Consider the following 21,594-nt stretch of genomic DNA (forward strand, 5'->3'; position numbering starts at 1 on the left):
GGTGTCGGAAAATGCATAAAAGTGTGTACTTCTTTGAATAGGAGAACTCACTTTTCCTAGAAGTTGAGAGAAGTACTCCTGTAGCTCTTGAGATTAGATTTCCATTTATTTGATTTATAGTACTGTTTGTTTGCTTCCCTAATTTTCTGTCTTTAAGATTCTCAAAACCTACCCTTTTTTATATGCTTCTATCTTACTATGAAAATCCATCTTGCAAGCCTCTCTCCAAACAGAGAACTCTGATTTTGTAACTGGCCTCGGAATACAGCACATTCCTCCCCTACTGAGTAAGAATGGCTTGCCCTTTTGTTGTTCGCAACACAGTCTAGGTTCTTGAACTCCCACCATGAATGAGTCCGTCTCCTTTGGGCTTCCTTAGCTTCCCCCTTGGAGTTTCTCTAAAGGTTTTAGTGTCCATTTTCTCATTTGTTTTCCTGTTTCTTTAAAGTTTTCTTCATTCTGGTGAAATAAATTCTTTCTATTTTCCTATAGAGATGGTCAAATTGCCTTCTCTGTTGGAATTCTTCAACAGACATGTTTCTCCATATTTTGCTCCTGTTGGTGAAACACGTTTATGGCTTCTGTTATTTTCAGGTCTTTAAAATCACCTTTCTAACAAGAAAATTGTTATCAGCTTAGGATATACTTTAGCTCTCTACCTCCAATTTTGTTCTACTTGGAAGATTTTATTTTATTTTTTTACATTTTTGAATGCTCGGTTTATTCACTGCAGACACATATCACACCATCCAAAAATTAATAACTCAAACTACTAAAGATAAAAGGATTGGAGCAAGTGTGATCATAAGTATGAGCATAGTATCTACTTGTAAGATTTTAAAAACATTTCTGTTCCTCCGATAATTTTTAAGTGGAAAGGACATTTTAACATCCTGAGTTGTTGGTTTCTTCATTAAACACATATCTACTATATATTCCTTACTGTGCAGTGTGCCTTCCTTAGGCCCACCCCGAAAGATGACTTTTGATGCTTCTAAAGAACATTTTTTTCTGTATGTTCCAACAGATTTTTGTTGTTGTTATTCAAACAATGCATAGTATATTCAATATTGCTCTCTCTCTTCTGTCTTTTGAGTAGCCTTTTGGTTTTCATATGTAAGATGTCTTTCGTGTTGTCCCACATCTCATCTCTTCTCAGTCATTAGTCTTCTTTCAGCAGTCTTTTTATTTTTTTAGTAATAGAAAAATCCCCAGAATTTATTTTCAATTTTGGTCAGTGAGGATGTAAATAATAAAGAAAATCAACCAGTCAACAGAAGTATCAAAAACAGGACAGTCATTCAAATATACAGAAGATATAAACAGTATAGATTCATTTCCACTTGATTTAATCCTATTTACACATTTAAAATACAAAACAGAGTTTAATTGTTCAAGGATCTTACACAATTTGCACCAGGAAAGGAACTTTAGTTCATTACCACGTCCTCAGTATCTTGGCACAGAAAGAAATCTCATCTAATCGATATGTATTACCATCAACAATTAAAAAAAAATCTGGAGAGTAATTACTGTCATCCCCAATTCCCCGACGATGCAGAGGGATCCGTGTCTTCAGCTTGATGGTGCTACTTGATGTTTCGGACAACCCTCCGACAGTGCTTTGTTTTCATCTCTCCCAGTGCTTGTTCCAGCTGCTGCACCAAATGGAACAGGGTCACTTGGTACAGTCTGCAGAACTCTGGTGGTGTGATCTCTATTCTGATGAGGTGTAGCTTTATCGTCACTGATGACTTAATCTGTTGCCTGAGACTTCTGCTTGCGAGCTGTGCATCTAATCTCCATTCAAGGCTGTGGTAACTGGGGAGCCTTGGTGCCAATTCGCTCAGAATCGTTCAGATCTCCTTTCGGTTGTCCAGGTAAAGCTGAAGCAACAATCTGTTCAGTTCTTCAGAGAATCCCAGAACAAACACAGAGTCCTGGAAATCCAGTTCGGAAGTCATGAGCTTCGAGCTCTCATTGAGGAGATATGTTAACCCTTCCACAATATGCTGGAAGGTGTCCCTACTCACGTTGAGTTTCCTCGCGGCGCCTTCGTCGATCTTGGGGTTTGACCCTCACCGCAGGAATTCCACCGCGATGCGCCCGAACTCGGTGACCACTGTGAGGGAAGCCAGCGCGCTGGATCTGTCAGCAGTCTTTTATTCCTCAAGTTTATTCTTTACATAGTCTCTCAGCTCTGTGATCTAGCTACTTTTCCTAACTTCTACTTGGATTTGAGCAATTGATGATCTGTTCCACAGTTAACCCTTGGGTGTGTTTTGACTAATGAGCTTCTCCACCATTTCTTTCTATGGATATGGTGGATTTGATTTTTGTTTGTTCATCCATATGTATAGTTTCCATTTCTTTTGTTTAATAAAAATTTGCTTTGAATTCATCATTAGTCTCAAAATTTTATCGGTAAACTTGTGTGTCATTTCTGTCACTAAGGCTGCATTTTCCAATTACTTATATTGTTCCCAAATTTTACATTCATCTGTGTACATGATTGTATGTATGGTTGATCAATGTCAGGCTGCAAAAGGTATGCAAAATTTTCTAGTGTATATATATTTATTTAGTTAATTGTATTGATACTACCATGGTTTCAAAATATTTTCTTCTTGAATTCCTTGATATCACCTGCCCGTATTCCCTCCCTCTCCCACCCTCAATTTCGTTATCGTGGAAAACAGAACCTGGATGAAAGTGTAAGCAACCTTACCTCTATACTCCTGACTTCATGGCTTGGGAGACCAGTACTAGTGTTAGAAGAAAACCTCCAAGCCCCAAGGATAAAGCTAGAGCTGAAATGCACAATCTCCAGATAGAGTGGTCTCCACAACTGCTCTCCAGTAAGATGTTAGAATATAGCTCCTACAGGGACCTGACTTCTTGCTACTCAGCTAAAAGATGCCTAGCTTTAAAAGCAATCAGGTTCCCTTTGTTGCTATCACTCAAGCAATCAACTATCACTTTGTCTCTTAAATTCCCTCTGGATGGGTCTTAAGGGATGGTTGTATAATTGAAGGGCAGACATAAAAAGGCTTTGTATTCTTTCACCAATTTTTATAGTGTCAGGGCATGCAGCCCCGCCCCCACTCCTTACTCACAGTGATGCCTACCTACTTAACAAGGTAGGCAGTGGCTTTACCCTGAAGGTCCCTGAAGTGATTGGGTGAGCAACTAAAGACCAGTGCTGAGGCTGAGGGCAAGTGAGGGAAGTAACTATCCACTGAGCAGGGAGAACAATAACAACATATCTGCTCTTATAGATAAAGCTGCTCGCAGATGGTAATAGTCATGTGCTTATATGAGGCATCATTAAGGTAGCACTGTAATGAAAGGATATTGTGGGGATGATTTTTAATTAGGAGAATGTAATTGGGGCTCTTCTCCAACTTACAAATGTGAATGCTTCCCTCCAACCAGATACCTGGCCTTGCAATCTTTAATTCTATCTTTAATTCTGAGAATAAAGAATTGGTCTGCCTCCAATCTCTTCTTGATCTTGTTTCCCACAGCCTGATACTTATCATGAAGTGTTCTAAAAGAGTTCAACATATTCCCACATTCACATCTGTCTGTTCTGTTGTCCATGCTTTCTGGAGGCTCGCACACCTCGCTGCAATATAAACTCACTGGTAAATGACCTCACTATCTTATTACAGCATCGGAGATGAAGCCACTCTACCCCGTTTTTGCTGTCTGCTTTATCTTTCTTACTTGCACATGCTATTCCTACGAGCCTTTTGACTCTGGGACTGGACCCCACACTTTGTTTGCTAAACAGTTGGTGCACAAATCTAAATAACACTTTTGGTAACTGGTCTTACTTGCAGGCATATTAATATTAACCATCTGCTGACAGAATTACACTTAAGGGAAGATCTTCCCATATACTTTTTGATGATGAATATGATTTTAGTCTTCTTTAATTTGTCAATCTCAGCTTTATAAACCACTTGATTATCTAATTAAAAAGAGCCAGTATCAGTCTATTTAGTTGAATAATTGACAAGCCTTATCACATCTGTGGTCTATTGGTCTCAATTTCTTCCTTCTTAGGCAAATACCAAATCTGTGTCCATTCATCACTTTCATAGCCAACCTGATTTCTACAATAAGTTAACTATTTAGATTGTTTGCACTGTTGTGTTACCTCCAATGGGCAATAAACATTAAGCATAGTGTTTTATTCATATAAAAGGGTTGTCACTAAAGATCTACTTTGTATCAATGCATATTTTAAGAGATCTGTTGTCAATCAAGATGGTGAAAAGAGTCAATGTTCTTTTGCTTTACAGAAATCCACAAAGATGATGATCATTTGCTTGAGCACTCGCAATATGAAAGTTGCATAGACAGAACAGAACGGTGTTATAAATTTAATGCATTGGAAAGTATTGTTTCTCAGCACAAAAATAATTTTCCTCCAAAGGAAAATGATGAGATGTTTGGCTTACATGAAAAAATCGTAAAATCATATTTAATCATCCTGGAATTAAATCAGAATAGAAGCAATAAAATACAGAAGTCAGTTGTGCTCAGTGAAGATGAGGAAACTTTTCTCCATGTTGAACAAGAGCAATGTTGTACTGAAAAGGAATTCCCTGAGTGTGAACAATCTAGGCTCATGAAGTCACAATGCCATCAGCATCAGAAATCTGATGAAATTGAGAAACCGCACACAGGTGATAAATGTGGGACAACCTTCATCGAGGAGTCTGTGTTCTATGAGCACCGGATCACTGATACACTAGGTAAGACCTATGAATGTACTCAGTGTGGGCAAACATTCAAGAAGATTGAGGTCACTGTTCATCAGCGAACTCATACTGGAGAGAAACCCCATGTGTGTGGTGAATGTGGAAAAGGCTTTATCAAGAAGACTTCTCTCACTGTTCATCAGCGAACTCATACTGGGCGGAAACCCCATGTATGTGGTGAATGTGGAAAAGGCTTCATTCGGAAAACAAATCTCAAAACTCATCTACTAACTCATACAGGAGAGAAACCCCATGTATGTGGTGAATGTGGAAAAGCTTTTATCGGGAAGAAAAACCTCACTGTTCATCAGTGAACTCATACTGGAGAGAAACCCCATGTATGTGGTGAATGTGGCAAAGGTTTCAACTGGAAAACACATCTCAAAACTCATCTACGAATTCACACTGGCGAGAAACCCCATGTATGTGATGAATGTGGAAAAGGCTTCATTCTCAAAAAACAGCTCAAAACTCATCAAGTAACTCATACTGGAGAGAAACCCCATGTGTGTGATGAATGTGGAAAAGGCTTCACTCGGAAAACATATCTCAAAACTCATCTACTAACTCATACAAGAGAGAAACCCCATATATGTGGTGAATGTGGAAAAGCCTTTACCTGGATGACTTCTCTCACTGTTCATCAGCGAATTCATACTGGAGAGAAACCCTATGTGTGTGGTGAATGTGGCAAAGGTTTCAACCGGAAAACACACCTCAAAACTCATCTACGATTTCATACTGAAGAGAACCCCTATGTATGTGGTGACTATTGCAAAGGCTATATCAGGAAGACTGCTCTCACGGTTCATCAGTGAACTCATACTAGAGAAACCCTATGTGTGTGGTGAATGTGGAAAGGCTTTTACCTGGATGATTTCTCTCACTGTTCACCAGCAGACTCATACTCGATAGAAACTGTACATATGTGGTGAATGTGGAAAAGGTTTTATCAGATAGAAGGACCTCAGTGTTCATCAGGGAACTCATACTGGAGAGAAACCCCATGTGTGTAGTGAATGTGGCAAAAGCTTCATTCAGGAAGGAAATCTCAAAACTCAGCTACAAATACACAGGAGAAAACCGCTATGTATGTGGTGAGTGTGGTAAAGCTTTCAGCCAGAAAACATAGCTTATAGCATATCAGAAACTTCACACAGAAGCTAAACCCCATGTATGTGGTGAATGTGGGAAGCCTTTTTCAGGAAGAATAAGCTCATCGTTCATCAGAAAACTCACCATGCAGAGAGAGAAACCCTGTTTGTAGTGAATGTGTCAAAGGCTTCATTCAGAAAGCACATCTCATAACTCATCTATGAATTCTTTGTGGAGAAAAACCTTAATAGGTGTTGAGTGTGGTAAAGCTTTCAGCCAGACGTGATGCCTTACAGTACACCAGAGATTTCACAAAGAAAAGAAGCTCTTTGCATGAGTTAAATGTAAAAAATCTTATATGTGGAAGTCAGGTTTCCTTAAACATTAGACAGTTTCCAAGAAGAAAACCTTTCATTGGAGTTAGTGTAACAAAGCTTTCAAAAGAGAGGATGAGGTGCTAGAGTTTGGCCTGGGCAAGCGTGGGAACAGACAATTGTGACCATATGGGGATCCATGTTCTGCATTGCTGTCCCTCTATTGGCATGACCACCCTTGTGGGGAGAAGACCCTCCAGACTTCCACAGAGTGCATAGGTACCTCATTGCTCTTCCAGTTTTCAGTACCCGAAAGAGAACAGAACCTAGTGTTTCTGGATCCACAGCTATATCACGCAGTAGAGTGCCCACCCAGATGACACTTGTACCTGCCCTACCTGCATGCTCTTTGTTAGCCACCAGAGACAGCACAGAAGTACCATAAAATAAGAATAAATAGAATAGAAGATGTATGGGGACAATTATTCCAAAGGATGAATGGAACACAGTGAACCTCAGACTCCACAACCGTGAGACCAGAAGAACTAGATGGTGCTCGGCTTCCAGTGCTAATTACTCTGAAAAGGGTCACAAAAGAGAGTCCTGTGTCGAGTGGGGAAGAAAGTGGAACAAACCAAAACCATAAAATAGATCAGGCTTACTGGTCTGCTGGAAACTTGGAATCTACAGATTGTGGCCTTTAGCGATGTTTCACTGTTGGACCTGTACTCACTCCTCTGACTCAGCTTTCAGCCCAACTATATATAGACTTGGAGGGGAAGAATAACATACACTCCCTGGAAAATCAACCATACAAAATCAAAGGAACAGCATTTGCTTATGGCTAAAAACTTATAAAAGCTAGAAGAAACATGACAGAAGGATGAATAGTATAAAAACACAGGGAGTGGGCAGAAGTGGGAAGAAAGCTGGTGTATCTTGGGGACTGCAATCAATGTATGAACTGTTGAATAGAAAACCAATTTACTCTGTTAAGTTTTAAATCATAAAAAAAACATTAAAAAAATTTAAACACTTATGTCTCATCAATGATTTCAGGTAGGATAGTTACCATGAAACTGCATTGAATGTGGGTAAAACTTTTACCTGTGCTTCTAAGTTTTCTTCACAGAAACACACAAAACTGAAAACATACAAAATTCACTCAAGATAGGAAACTACAGGAAGTCATGTGACATCTCATACCAGTGATCTCAATAAGAAGGAAAGCTCTGGCAATATAGTGACTTTGCAAATACCCTCTTTGGTTTCTCTCCGTGTGTCACTAGACTACATTGGGATGTTAACGAATGTAGTTCTGATTGGCTGGCCTTTAGCCCGAAAGGAGTCATGTGACAATAGAGGATTTGTACAGCAGAGAAACCATATGAATACAGGGTATGTGGCAGTGCGTATGCATTTAGTGATTGGCAGTTACTGCAGTATCCAATTATATTTTCTTTGATGTTCCCCAAAGCTCATAGGATAAACTGACGCAGTGATTGGACAGAAGGGCTGAACAAAATGTCTGTCACAGTGTATGACTGCAATGTAAATCCTGCAGGAAATCATGAATACAGCTACTGGGAAAGCCTGATAGACTCATCCTGTGTGCATATGTACCTTGATACCAAGACCAATATTTCATTTTACATTTGATCATTCCTTTGATCCATATTAACTACATTAACTGGAGATATACTGTGACCATAGAACAGGAATGTGAATGGCCTTGCTCCCATGCAGAATTCTTTGGAAGGTGGATTATTCAGATGCAGTTAAGTTAAAATATGACCCTTTATCTTTTGAGAACCTTTTTCACCCATTTTAAATCTTGCAGTTTTAAACATTCCTCTTATTTTCAACTGAGCTTTACCTCTGTTTTAGTATGTTGTTTTTAAAAATATATTGCTTTGTGTATGAATTCCATGGTGTCTAATTGTGGTATTGTTGGATCAAATGGGACTTCAAGCTTTGGTTATTTTAAGTAGTGCCACATTGATTTCCACAGTGGCTGTATGTATCTCTAAGTCCACCGCCAGTATATATGAATCCCAATCCCTCCATATCCTCTCCAGCATTTGTTGTTTTGCTTCTTTGTTTTGGGCTTGCATTGCAGGGGTTAAGTACTATCTCATTGTGGTTTGAATTTGCATCTGAAGGCTAGTGAGCATGAGCATTTTTTATATGTTTGTTAACCATCTGTATTTCATTTTTGGTGAAGTTAATCATGTGAACTTCATTTGCTTATCATTATTAATCATTTGTACTTCAATTTTTTTCATATCTTTTCCCCATTTTTTAATTTGGTTTCTTGTTATTTTCTTATTGAGATATAGAGTTCTGTATGTATTTGTAATTGTCCCTTTGGCTGATGTGCCATTGATTAAAAAAAAAATTTCCCTGTCCACGGGCTCTCATTTTACTTTTCTCATGTAGTCTTCTAATGTGCATTAGTAATGCAATTTTTATTTATGTCCAAATTGGGAGTCTTTATTATAGCTGGTGGCCTTTGGGAGGATTCAAATCTTGGCTAAATTACTCAAAGCTGAAAATTATATTCAGGTGAGTTTATAAGGGCAAAAACCGCTGTTGGTTTGGCAATTAGGAGTGGTTGAAGCTATTATAAAGCTTTCAGTGTGTATGTAGGGAAGGTTGGGGGATTCCACATTCCTTTCAGCAAGCAGTTTACAGAAGCTAAGATAAGCGTAATCTTTTTAACTTTGTGAGGCAGGGTGGAATGGGGTATGGAAAATGTGCACATTCTGAGAACAGGAGGATATTGACATTTGAATAATAAAACATTGCGATGGCGCAAAACTGGGTGTGGTAGACAAAGAGGTTACATACTTTAGTGATGAAAGAGGCCAGAACAGCATTTTAAAAATTCTAAAATGGGGCATGAGTCAAGCTTAAGAGAAGTTCTTTACATCAATTATGTAAAGCACATTTGTACATTCATTTCCCTCATCATTCTCAAAGCATTTGCTCTTCACTTAAGCCCCTGGCATCAGTTCCTCATTTTACCCCTCACTCTGGACTCCCCCTTCCTCATGAACCCTTGACAATTTATAAATTATTATTTTGTCATTTATTACACAGTCCGATGTCTCCACCCACTTTTCTGTTGTCCCTACCCCAGGGAGGAGGTTATATGTAGATCCTTGTAATCGATCCCCATTCCCACCCTCACCCCTGCCACCCTCCACCCTCCTGGTATTGCCGCTCTTACCACTGGTCCTGAAGGAATCTTCCACCCTGGATTCCCTGTGTTTCGAGTTCCTACCTGTATCAGTGTATATCTTTTGGTCTAGCCAGATTTGTAAGGTAGAATAGTGGTCATGATAGTGGGTGGGGAGGAAGCATTTAGGAACTAGAGGAAAGTTGTATGTTTCATTTTTACTACACTGCACCATGACTGGCTGATCTCCCCGCGACCCTTCTCTAAGGGGATGGATGTCCAATTGCCTACAAGTGGGCTATGGGTCCCCATTCTGCACTCCCCCTCATTCACAATGACAAGATTTTTTTGATTTGGAGGAGCAAATGGGACTGACAGTTCCAGGGGGACATGGGAGAGGGGGAGGTTAGGGGAAAGAAAGTGGTGTTAACAAACTCAGGGAGAAGGGAACAAGTGATCCAAATCGGTGGTGAAGAGGGTGTAGGAGGCCTGGTAGGGCATGACCAAGGGTACTGTAACAGAGAAGAATTACTGAAACCAAAATGAAGGCTGAATATGATCGTTGAATAAGAGGAAAGCAAAAGGAAATAGAGGAAGGAGCTAGGAGGTAAATGGCATATGGAGAGGTCTAAATAAAGGCATGTATGTATGTAAATATATGTATGAGTATGTGGAGATAGATCTGTGTACATATATGGATAGGTTTAGTATTAAGGTACCAGATAGACATTGGGCCTCCACTCAAGCACTCCCTCAATGAAAGAATACTTTCTTCTATTAAACTGGCATTCCATGATGCTCGCCTTCCTGACACAATAGCTGAAGACAAAGCAGGTGCATAAGCAAATGTGAACAAAGCTTATGGTGCCCGGCTATCAAAAGGTATAGTGAGTTCGTTCTCAAAGGTCTTAGCCTTTCAAATGGGAATGCAATTCTACTCTGTGCACAACGGGACACAGTGAATCAGAATCACCTCCATGGAATCCAAAACAGTTCTAGATTGGTTTTGTTTTGTTAAATTGTTATGAGCATATAGAAACCCTGGATTCACGGTGGGTAGGGCATTGACCACCTGAAATCCAGCATCTGGGAAGCATGATTAAAGGGTCTACCTCCAAAAAAATGTACAATCCAGAGTCTACAATGTTCCTATGTGTTAGAATTGACTTTGATTTTGTTTATGGCATAATTGTATGATTTGAGTCCTAGAGAATGTTTCCTCCCATTTTGTGGAGCTGATTTAACAGCCCAAAACTGAAACTATTTTCAGGAAATAAAAGCTTTTTTTCACAAAGCTTTAACCACTAAGTGAAAGAAGAGGAAAAAAGGACAGCAAATGAATTGTCAAAGTCATTCACTTTGTCCTGGGTGTCTGGCATTTTCAGGATGTGAGTTTTCATTGTTTCCTGCATAGTCATAGGTGACAGTGTCCTCAGACTACAGTCTGATAATCTGAAGATAGGATGTGTTGACTGAAATGACCATGGAGGAGACATTTCCTTCTCTCAAGCCCTCAAGGAGGTGCATTGATACAGTGACTGCAATAACAGTCTCAAACATAGCAAATAATGTTTTGATGATCCTTTGTAATTGTTAGGGTCCTGTAGTCAGTTCTGATTCCCTGTGAACCTGCATAGAACAGTCATAAATGCTGCTTGGAGTTAGATTTGGTCAGTCATCCTCAAGGTGCACTAAACCTCCCAATATTCTGAAATGTGGAAATGATGGCAGAAAATATGATTCCAAGGATAATACAATCCAATTGGATGCAGTTGTGTTCTGTTAATTGGCAAACAAGAATAAAAGTTTACAGGATAAAATTCTAACTACTATGTTATTGTTTGGTTTTTCTGATCTTATCTAGTGCCTGATTGTAATCTCTACAGATGAATGGAGCCTTTTCTCCCAAGATGGCTTTGTCTTAAGTCTGGCATGCTGTCCTGGCTGTAATCTAGGAATGCATACAGGCTGAGGGCCAGGACCTTGATCTAGAACCTGAATCTCTCCTTTGGACTGAGATTCCACCCAACATGATCCCTGAGTGTTTCCTGAAAGTCACGAGATAAATTGAAAGTTATATTAAAAGTTACTGATTTAAATTAAAATTATGAAATAAAATTATTTCGGTTAATGTGGTCTACAACAGTGGTTCTTAACTTGTGAGTCACAACCCTTTTGGGGGTCGAACAACCCTTTCACAGGGATCTCATGATTCATAACAGTAGTAAAATTACAGTTATGAACTAGTAACTAAAACAAGTTGAACTGTGTTAAAGGTTTGCGGCATTAGGCAGGTTGAGAACCACTGCTCTAAGCGATGTGTAATGACAATGCAATTCTGAACAAGATTCCAGCATCCATCGTTAAGGACATGGAAATTATCAAGTTTAAAAAGAGAAATCAAATAGACCCAGGATAAGCAAGGTCACAACAAGCATTAAAGGATCCATGGGTCTTTGAATCTGCTGTGGCCACCTGCATCTGCCGGTCTCTGACCTGATGGGAGACCCAGCTACATCAGGAGGAGTAGAAAGGAGGTAGACATTTCTGTATCAAAGACTGACTCAGAAGTCTCTGGGATCCCCTGATTGCAGGGTGGTGAAGGTGGTGGCCTCATTTAAGTAACAAACCACAACAGGCATTTGCCTATGAGTGTTCCTGGCTGTGATACGAGTGAGGGACTATGAACAGTGTGCTAATGCGCAGGCACCACAGCTCCACCAGAAAGTGTCTCCAGAGCTGGTTGTTGAAACAAGTTGGGTGACAGAGATGGGAGTGATGTGACCCACAGGCATACCTTGAATTAGTAGGCTCCATAGAGTCCACATTTGCAATTAGAAAATTATGAGTTCCAGTGCAGCATTATTGTTTGGTTTGAACATATGCATCCACTAATGTATGCATTAATTCATTCTTTCTGAGGTCTGAGCGCTATAAACACCCCAGACATTCTTCTGCATTGAGGGAAAACCAATAGAGCAAGCAGCTGAGCTAGGAAACGAACAAGCTCTTTCTCTAAAACCAAACCACTGTGATTTCATCTTTTCTGCCTCATAGGAACCTTAGAGGACTAAGAAGTACTCATTAGGCTTTCTCTGACTGTAATTATTTACAGCAATAAACAATGTCATCTTACTCGGGGAACCGTTGGCTGGTTTGAATCCCTGACCTTGTAGTGAGCAAACAAATCTTATCCCACAGCACCACCATAGCCCTTTTTATATCTGCACCAACAGGCTCATATTACAGGACTTCTTAAATGTCCCTTTTAGAAGCCAAGTAAAAATTTTAAATATTATTATATGAATAAGGAAGGCCATAAAAATGATGACCTTTGACTTATGGTGTTAAAAAGAATGATGAAAGTACCGTGGACAGGCTTTCAATAAAAGAAACATCTGTTTCGAGTGAAATACAGCCAGAGAGTTCCTTAGAATCAAGGAGAGTGAGACTTTGTTTCATGCAACATTATCATGATCCCTCCCAGTCCCTTGAGAAAGACCTCCTCCATGATAAAGTAGGGGATCAGTGAAGAAGAAGCTACATCATGAGCTGGACTGACACGGTGGCTGTAACGATGGGCTCAAAAAGAGTCCTTGTGATTGTGGTGCTGAACTAGGCATTCTTTAGTTCTGTTGTCCATTGACTCACGTAGAATTGGAATGCACTCTGGCATTTAACAGCATCAAAAACAAAACAACAACAAATCAAAACACAAGGTTCTTCTCAGGTCGGATAACAATGCCGGGGGAAAGGGGAGATGTTTTATGTGGGGAAACACAACAACGGGAAATTTGTAACAGAACACACTGTCTTGATCATTGCTTTCTACTTGAGCCCTTGGTATCAGCTCCTCATTTTTTTCCCTCCAACCCTGCTCCCGCCCTCCGTCATGAACCCTTAATAATTTGTAGATTATTTTGTTATATTTTACACTGACATCTCCCTTTATCCACTTTTCTGTTGTCCAACATCTTGAATATTTCTTGGAAGCATTCGAGCAAGACTTCATTGCACTCATTTGGTCATGTCATCAGGAGGAACTAGTCCCCGGAGAATGATCTTGTGCTTGGTGAAGTAAAATGTCAATGAAAACGAGAGAGACTATCAATGAGATGATTATCACAATGGCTGCAGTGATCAGTCCAAACAGAGGAATGATTGTGCGCATAGTGCACGTCCGGGCAGCATTTCATTGTGTTGCACATAGGATCTCTGTGAGTTGAAGCCAATTCAAGCATACCTAAGACTATCAACACATACAATATTATCCAGGTCACTGTAAGTTAAAATTATTGCATAAATATACATGTGTGAGCATATATGAATGAATACATCCGATTGCTTAGAGAAAATTTGGGACTCACAAGAGAGATTTTTCCAGCATTAAAGTTTCTTTAAGGATCCCTCTTGTGTAAAGTAGTTATGCTTTGGGCTGAGATCTGCACGTACACAGTTTAAAACAACCAGACGTTCCATGGCTTTTTACTCCTGTAAACAGTTATAGTCTCGGAAACTCACAATAGCATCACTGTAAGTTGGCATAGACTCTGGTGGTGTTTGGTGTTTTGGAATGTCTCTGGCTTTGACAACAAATACTAGTTAGTACAGTCAATTGCAGACATATCTTATCAAGACATATAACTGTGAACTCTGTTGTATATATGGTCAAAGACAGACAAAGCCCATTCCAATGAAAAGAAGACATTCAGATGCATGAAGTTTCCCCAGAGTGTATACATGATAATCCCTAGAGATGTGCTGAAAATGTGGGGGAAACTGCAGCTTCTGAGCGGAAAGCATCCCTGACTCCTCTCTTGCGTGGCCTGGAACCATGGCCTGATGCAGGGAGGTTTGTGCCTGGGCTCACACTGACTTCCCATTACTGTGTCTCTAGCACAGTAATACATGGCTGTGTTCTCGGGATTCACAGAGCTCAGTTTTAAATAAACTTGGCTCTTGGAGGTGTTCTTGGTGATGCTGACTCTTGACTGGAGAGACGGATTATATATAGTATGTTTTCCCATCATAAGCTAATACCCTGCCCCACCCCAGGACCTTTCCTGGAGCCTGGCCAATCCAGTGCACATAATAGCCAGTTAAAAAGAATCCAGAGACAGCACAGGTGAGAGACCGGGTCTGTGAGGGCTTCACCAGTCCAGAGCCTGACTCTTGTAGCTGCACCTGGGCCAGGACACCTGGGGATAAAGAGAAACACCGTGAGTCATGTGCTCAGATGCTGCATCCACAGACTTGATGTTGGAATCCCAGAAGCACTCACCACCCAGAGTTGCCACTAGAACGAGGAAAATCTGCACATGCTTCATGTTCTTGTGGATAAGATTCATGACACCCAAAAAATGCTCTCCGGGCTGATGAGGACTGCGCATTTTTAAGCATATGTGTGCTGTGGCTTCATCTGGCTGCCAAAGAGGAATTCGCATGTTGGAGGCGCATTTGTTCATCAAGGTGGACAGGATGAAGTGAGGACCCTGGGTGTGCTCCTCCCACTCAATGCTGCTGGCAGTGCCTTTAGGATAATCCAGAGTTTTTCTGAAGTCTTCTCTTTATCCACTGCCCCGTTCTCTTAATCCACACAAGAGTGTAGTCTGTTCTGGGAGGTATATGCAGCCACAGATCGAGGACATTTTTATTCCCAGTGATAGGTAGAGACATCAATAGAGAGAGAAACAAACAGCCAAACAGAAAGGAGGATAAATGGCTATGTAAATAGATAAGAAATGAAAATATTCACCACAAACCAGGGCCATATCTCTTCTGATTCATGACACCTACATTAGTCTATATTTAAACAATGGAATGTTCTAGTGTGGCCAGACAACATACAAATGACCAAAAATATTGCTAAATTGGGTAACCATGTCTTTACTTAAATCAAATGTACTGCCATATGTCGTCATACCAAGTTTAACTCAAGTGATGGTATTTTCAATTGCTTCATGTGCTTGTGAAAGTTGAGCATTGAGTAAAGAATAGTAAAGAATCATTGCATGTGAATTGTGGTGCTATTGAGGAATATTGGAATTACCATGGACTGTCAAAGGAACCAACCATGAGGATCGCAGAGTAAAGGTTAACTGATGAACCACCAGCAGCAGACGCTCTTCAGGAGAAAGACTGGGCTTTCTACTCCTGTAAACCTTTACAGTCCTGGAAACGCACAGGGCGGTCGCTATGAGTCAGCACTGACTTAATGCTAGTGGTTTTGGTTTGGCCAAAGGAACAAGCAAATCTTTCTTGGAATAGTACATCCAGAATATTCCTTAGAAACAAGATGATGGTACTTCCTCTCACATTTTTTTTAACATGATATCAAGAGAGACCAGTACTTGGAAAAGGGTATCATCCTTGGCAAAGTAGAGGACAGTCAAATAGAGTAAGGCCCATGAGGAGATGAACTGACACAGTAGCTTCAATAATGGGCTCAAACTTAGGAATTATATTGAAGATGGCTCAATAATGTACATTATTTTTGTTCTTTTGTATACAGGGTTGTTACAAGTTGGAAATGAATAAACAGACCTAACCCAAAAAAGCACACTCAATGTGGTAGTTACATAATCTGTTGTCAATTTTAGACTTAAGAGTGAAGGGGTGGAGGTTAGCCTGTCAATCAGGTCGCAGCTTCATGACCTCATTTGTAGGCACTAAAGAGATAAATAGCTCACTGGGGGTGGAACACACACACTTCCTGCTAGACTTCACTTTTGACAAGCCCCTTGGAGAGAGGCTGATGGAGCCAGAGGCCTGGGAGATGTAGGAGCCATGTAGAGACCCTTGCCAGCACCGAGGTGCTTCTACCGCCACTGGATCCACAAGACTTTCCACCCACTGGCTTGTGATCTTCCTGTATTCAGCATTATTGCTAAGCTGCATGAGTGTAATGAAAAATTTATGGACTAGTATTGGACATCTGGGTTAATATTGGGTGTATGGACTTGATCTGGACTGGGCTGGAATGTTTCTTTAATACCCAATTAGGTTTGTATATAAAGCTTTTTCTTATACACATATGTGTGTCTATGAATTTGTTTCTCTAATCTACCTGGACTAACAAACACAATATGCTGAAACCAACATCCATTGATTCTATCCTGCAAAACATACTTACACAAATTCATACAAAGGCCTCACAGAGGATATTCATAAAAGGATTGCATATGAATGAGACAAGCATGAATTGAATAAATATTGGGAATACTGAAGCACATGATGAACTTTCATGATTCCGAATTTTACTAGTTAAACTAACTGAATACAAGCTCAATATATATACTACCAGAATCATCCCTTACTTGTGTTCCTAAAGGCAGGCTGGCAATTATTCACAAGGCGTTCGAAGGGGCTGAACGTGGAAATCATCCCAGATTTGTCATCTTTGGATTAACAGACTAAATAAAATGTGGTCTTCTCTGATGTCTTCAAAAGTGCCACCAAACTGTATGTTAAGATGGATAAAAAACAGTGATCATGTTAAGTAATAATGTTCCTGAATGGAGAGATTGAAAGGGAAGTTAGTGGTGTCCCTCTTAAAATAAATAATAATAATATCTTCAAAAAGACTTGTTGCAGAAGCAGGACAACCAGAATTCTCATTGGGAGTTAAGAGACAAGGTTCTTTCACACAGACTTTGGACACAATATCAGGAGGGACTATTCTTGGGAAAAGGACCTCATAGATGTTGAAGTACAGGGTCACCAAGGTGGACGAACCCTGTGACTATAACAATGGTATCAGACATTGTAAAGACTGAGGATGGTGCAGGACAAGGCACTGTTTCATTCTATTGTACGTAGAGTCTCTATGATTCGCAACCCGTTCAATGAAAGCTAACAACAGTCTACTGGTGGAAGCATGATGTCTTAATAAAGTTGTAATGAAAGCTTATTGGTTAAAAGTTAAGAAAACTCCAGAAATAAATAGGAAATAAATCTATGTTAATACTTGCTTTCTGGGAATAACTCCAAGTTCAGTGAACTATCAATAACGATCTTGCCCTCTGCTACTTCGACTGGGTTGGTTCGTATGTTTCAACCATCCTGTGCACCCTGCAGACTTGCCCCTTCTGAATGAGATGTTTGTGTTGATCTCACCCTGAGCTCTACTCACAGGTGTTTGAAGAACTAGCACTCATGTTTCAACTTGCTGGGTTAGTTTTTCTAGCTTTGTTACTGTTTTGTCTTCTGTTCACAAGGTAAAAGGGATACTATGGTGTGGACAGCTGGGGATGCTTGTATAGATCATTCATACATGGACTGTGACCTTGTCATTGCCACAGGTGGTAAGGTGAGGTAACTCCACCTTGAGCTTGATTAATGCGTGTGGTAGTTACCTAATCTGTTGTCAACTTGAGACTCTTAAAGAGTGAAGGGTCGCAGCTTGATGACCTCATTTGGAGGAGCTAGAGATAAATAGCTCACTGGAAGTGGGGCACACACCCAATTCCTGCTAGACTTTCCTACTGACAGGACATATGGACCTACTGTAGAGTCCGGGAGCTGGAGGAGCCATGTGCCAGCGTTGAGATGCTTCCACTGACATGGATCTCGGAGACTTTCAACCCACTGGCCTGTAATCTTCTTGCACTCAGCGTCATTCCATGCTTTGCATGAGTCTAAAGAGGAATTTACAGTCTGCTACTGGACATACGGGCTAATATCGGACTTATGGTCTTCATTTGCATGGGGCTGGAATGTTTTCTTAATATACAAATTGTATAGTACATAAAGCTCTTTTTTTAAACAATTTATTAGGGGCTCATACAACTCTTATCACAATCCATACATATACATACATCAATTGTATAAAGCACACCCATACATTCCCTGCCCCAATCATTCTCAAAGCATTTGCTCTCCACTTAAGCCCATTGCATCAGGTCCTCTTTTTTTTCCCCTCCCTCCCCTCTCCCCCCCCCCTCATGTGCCCTTGGTAATATATACATCGTTATTTTGTCATATCTTGCCCTATCCGGAGTCTCCCCTCGCCCCCTTCTCTGCTGTCCCTCTCCCAGGGAAGAGGTCACGTGGATCCTTGTAATCAGTTCCCCCTTTCCAACCCACTCACCCTCCATTCTCCCAGCATCGCCCCTCACACCCTTGGTCCTGAAGGTATCATCCACCCTGGATTCCCTGTGTCTCCAGCTCCCATATGCACCAGTGTACAACCTCTGCCCTATCCAGCCCTGCAAGGTAGAATTCGGATCATGGTAGTTGGGGGGAGGAAGCATCCAGGATCTGGGGGAAAGCTGTGTTCTTCATCGGTACTACCTCGCACCCTATTTAACCCGTCTCCTCTCCTAAACCCCTCTATGAGGGGATCTCCATTGCATAAAGCTCTTATACACATGAGTCTCTGAATTTGTTTCTCTAGGCAACCCAGAATAACACCATTATCAGATGAAGATAATCAATATGGGGAGGGGTTGTGGAGAGTGCTCAAACATGCATGGGGACTTGGTGTGCTGAACTGTATGATACATACATGTGTACACAAAAAAAGAATTACTGTCATCAAGTCAGTTTTGTCTCATAGTGACCCTATGAGACAAGGTTGAACTGTCCCTGTGAATTTCCAAAACTGTAACTCTTCATAACAATAGAAAACTTATGTGTATACAGAGCTAAAATTTATTGAACTATATACATATACTTGTGCACTTTAGATATGTTAATTACTAAGGATAGGAATAAAAAGACATGAAGGTGAATGATCTAAGGCATGATAGCACTTTATCAAACAAATAGCTCTCAGGCTGAGCAGCCCACGTGGGGCCACCCTGTGTGGGGGGGGGGGCAGAGTTCTATCTGGCAGGAAGATGGAGTGGCAGAGAGGGACGTTCCAAGTTTCTCTAATTATTAGAAGGGCACACCCCCCAGGAGGCATCACCAGGCTGTGACCTGATCGACGGGTTGTATTCCACCACTATATTTTCATACACCTTCAAGTTGACATAAATCTATGACAGATTTAAGTGACATAAGTATACCTGTCAGAGACCCACACAGTCAAATGCTTTTGCGTAGTCAACAAAACCCAACAATAAAACTGGTAGCTTTCAGTCAATACCCACCTGATGTCAGCAATGATATCTTGTTTCACATTCTTTTGTGAATCCACACTGCATTTCTGGAGGCTCCTTGTTGATGTACTGCTGCAATCATTATTAAATTATCTTATGCAAAATTTTACTTGCATGTGGTTGTAATTTAATTAGTTGATAATTTCTACATATTTGGTTAATTTTATTTTTCATAAAACAAATGTAGATCTCTATCGTTTCCGACCGCTGGGTGCTGCCTTGAGCCCATTTGCGCTGGACCTCCTCACCTTTGCGCCGCGCCCCGCCCGGCCCGGCCCCGCCCATCCCTCGCCAGGCACTGGGGTTTGTGCAGCGGTAGAAATGGGCGGGACAAGAGCTGCCTTGAGAGGAAGTGAAGGCGGAGACCCTACTCCTCCCTGACCCTGCAAGCTCCTCCCACCCCGGGTCATGCCCAGACAGGGCCGGAAGTGGCAGTGTCCTCGCCGGGACTGCAGCTCACATCGCAGATTCTGCTGACCTGGATGCTGCACGTGGTGCCGAGAAGCGCCCACGGCCTGAGCACCCTGTTGCCAGCCCTCCCAGGTAGGGGGTTCCGGGGACGTGCGTGTGGGCGTAGGCCATTTTAGGGTGACCCTGCTGCACATAGCGGTCTGCGAGGACCCTTTGTCTCCTCCCCCCAACCGCTGCCTGCGCCCCGCTCATGGGCAGAGGTGGGCGGTGTCCCCGAGGCCGGTCCTATTTGTCAGCTTTTGGGTTGCTTGGGGTTCATGGTGGGAATCCCTGTTGGAGAAAGGAGAAAATCCCAGTCTGGGATTTTGGGTTTCGGGGTTCCCAGATTCGTCGCTTTGCGGGTCTCCTAACCCCCCCCCCATTGTTTCCTTTCCACACCGCGCCGCCTCCTCCCTGAGATTCCTGGCACCTCTTCATCTCAGAGGTGAGCCCCGGGGTCTTGCTTCTGTGACCTCCCTCTGGACCCGACCAGAGTCTGTTTTAGGTGCAAGATCTATTATGACAAAGACGTCTTTCCTGGCTTTTAAGATGTTGAGGGTGGCCCTATTTTTACTGGTTGTATTTTTGTCGGTACATTACTATGGTTTTATCCTTCCCACACTGTTTCTTTTCGTTAGTTTCTGTTGGGTTTATCAGTTGGTGGAGCACCGAAGGAGTGGATGCCTACAGATAAGAAATGATGGGAGGGCTTATAGGCATGTCAGCTGTGGGGTGGGGATGGGGTTGCTGAGTTGGGGAGGAGGAGGGGATTTGGGGAGTAAAGAATGAGGGAAGGAGGGAACTGAGCACTAGAACAGAAGGTGACTACACAGGTCATTTGAAAGGCGATTTAATCGTGGTGGGAAAGAAGACAATGGTATGAAATAATTCTAATGATTGTACAATTTTTGTTTGAACTGTTCAATTGTGGAATGTATGGATCAAGTGCCCCAAAATGTGTTCAAAAAGAAAAGATCTCCATCACAAAAACTAACTAAATAAACTGTGTGCCAAAGAGTCAAACAACCAAACTGAAACAAACAAACCCAAAACTAGATAGTGCCAAATTTTTCGACCTTTCTGTGGCATGAAAACAGAAGTGGGTTTTGAGTACTATGTGGCTGAAGGACAGTTTATTTGGAGCTGGTGGCCTTTGGCCACTACATTCTTGGCCAGTTGGCCAGGCAGCAGTCGGTGCACGACCCCCTGGATGTGCTGGGCAGTGATGATGGTGGAGTGCTGTTTGGAATGTGCCAGTTGAGATGCCTGGCAGGTGATGCGCTCCAGTGGGTTGTTGAGCAGCAAGTTCACGGTGCCCATGGCCCTGGACGAGATGCTGGAGTCCAGGTGGACCTACTTGAGCACCTTGTACACACACACGGAGTCAGGTCTCCTTGCTGCTGCACTGGCATTTCTTGCTTGTTTCCTCTGAGCCTTAGCTTCAGCCTCCTTGGGGCCCCTATTGTTACGTTTGAACCCAATAACTTGAATTTAAACAACAGAACAGTAAAAAGGTGTTTATTCATCCTCTCTCATGAAATTTTATTTTTAGTTTTCATCTATCTCATGAAATTTTATTTTCATTCAATCGATTATAGACCTTCAAAGTAGTCTGAAACCCACTCAACTGTCATCAATGCCTTGCTCTGTTGGATCCTCTGTGATCTTCCAGCTGAGCT

The 21,594-nt window shown here is 41.5% G+C and overlaps 1 pseudogene; it reads right to left on the minus strand.

The window, feature by feature from the left end:
• Window positions 1-1,589: 1,589 nt before the first annotated feature.
• Window positions 1,590-21,235, minus strand: LOC142427529 (COMM domain-containing protein 2 pseudogene; annotated as a pseudogene).
• Window positions 21,236-21,594: the final 359 nt, after the last annotated feature.

The sequence above is a fragment of the Tenrec ecaudatus genome, chromosome 15 (genome assembly GCF_050624435.1).
Source record: "Tenrec ecaudatus isolate mTenEca1 chromosome 15, mTenEca1.hap1, whole genome shotgun sequence".
Taxonomy (NCBI): domain Eukaryota; kingdom Metazoa; phylum Chordata; class Mammalia; order Afrosoricida; family Tenrecidae; genus Tenrec; species Tenrec ecaudatus.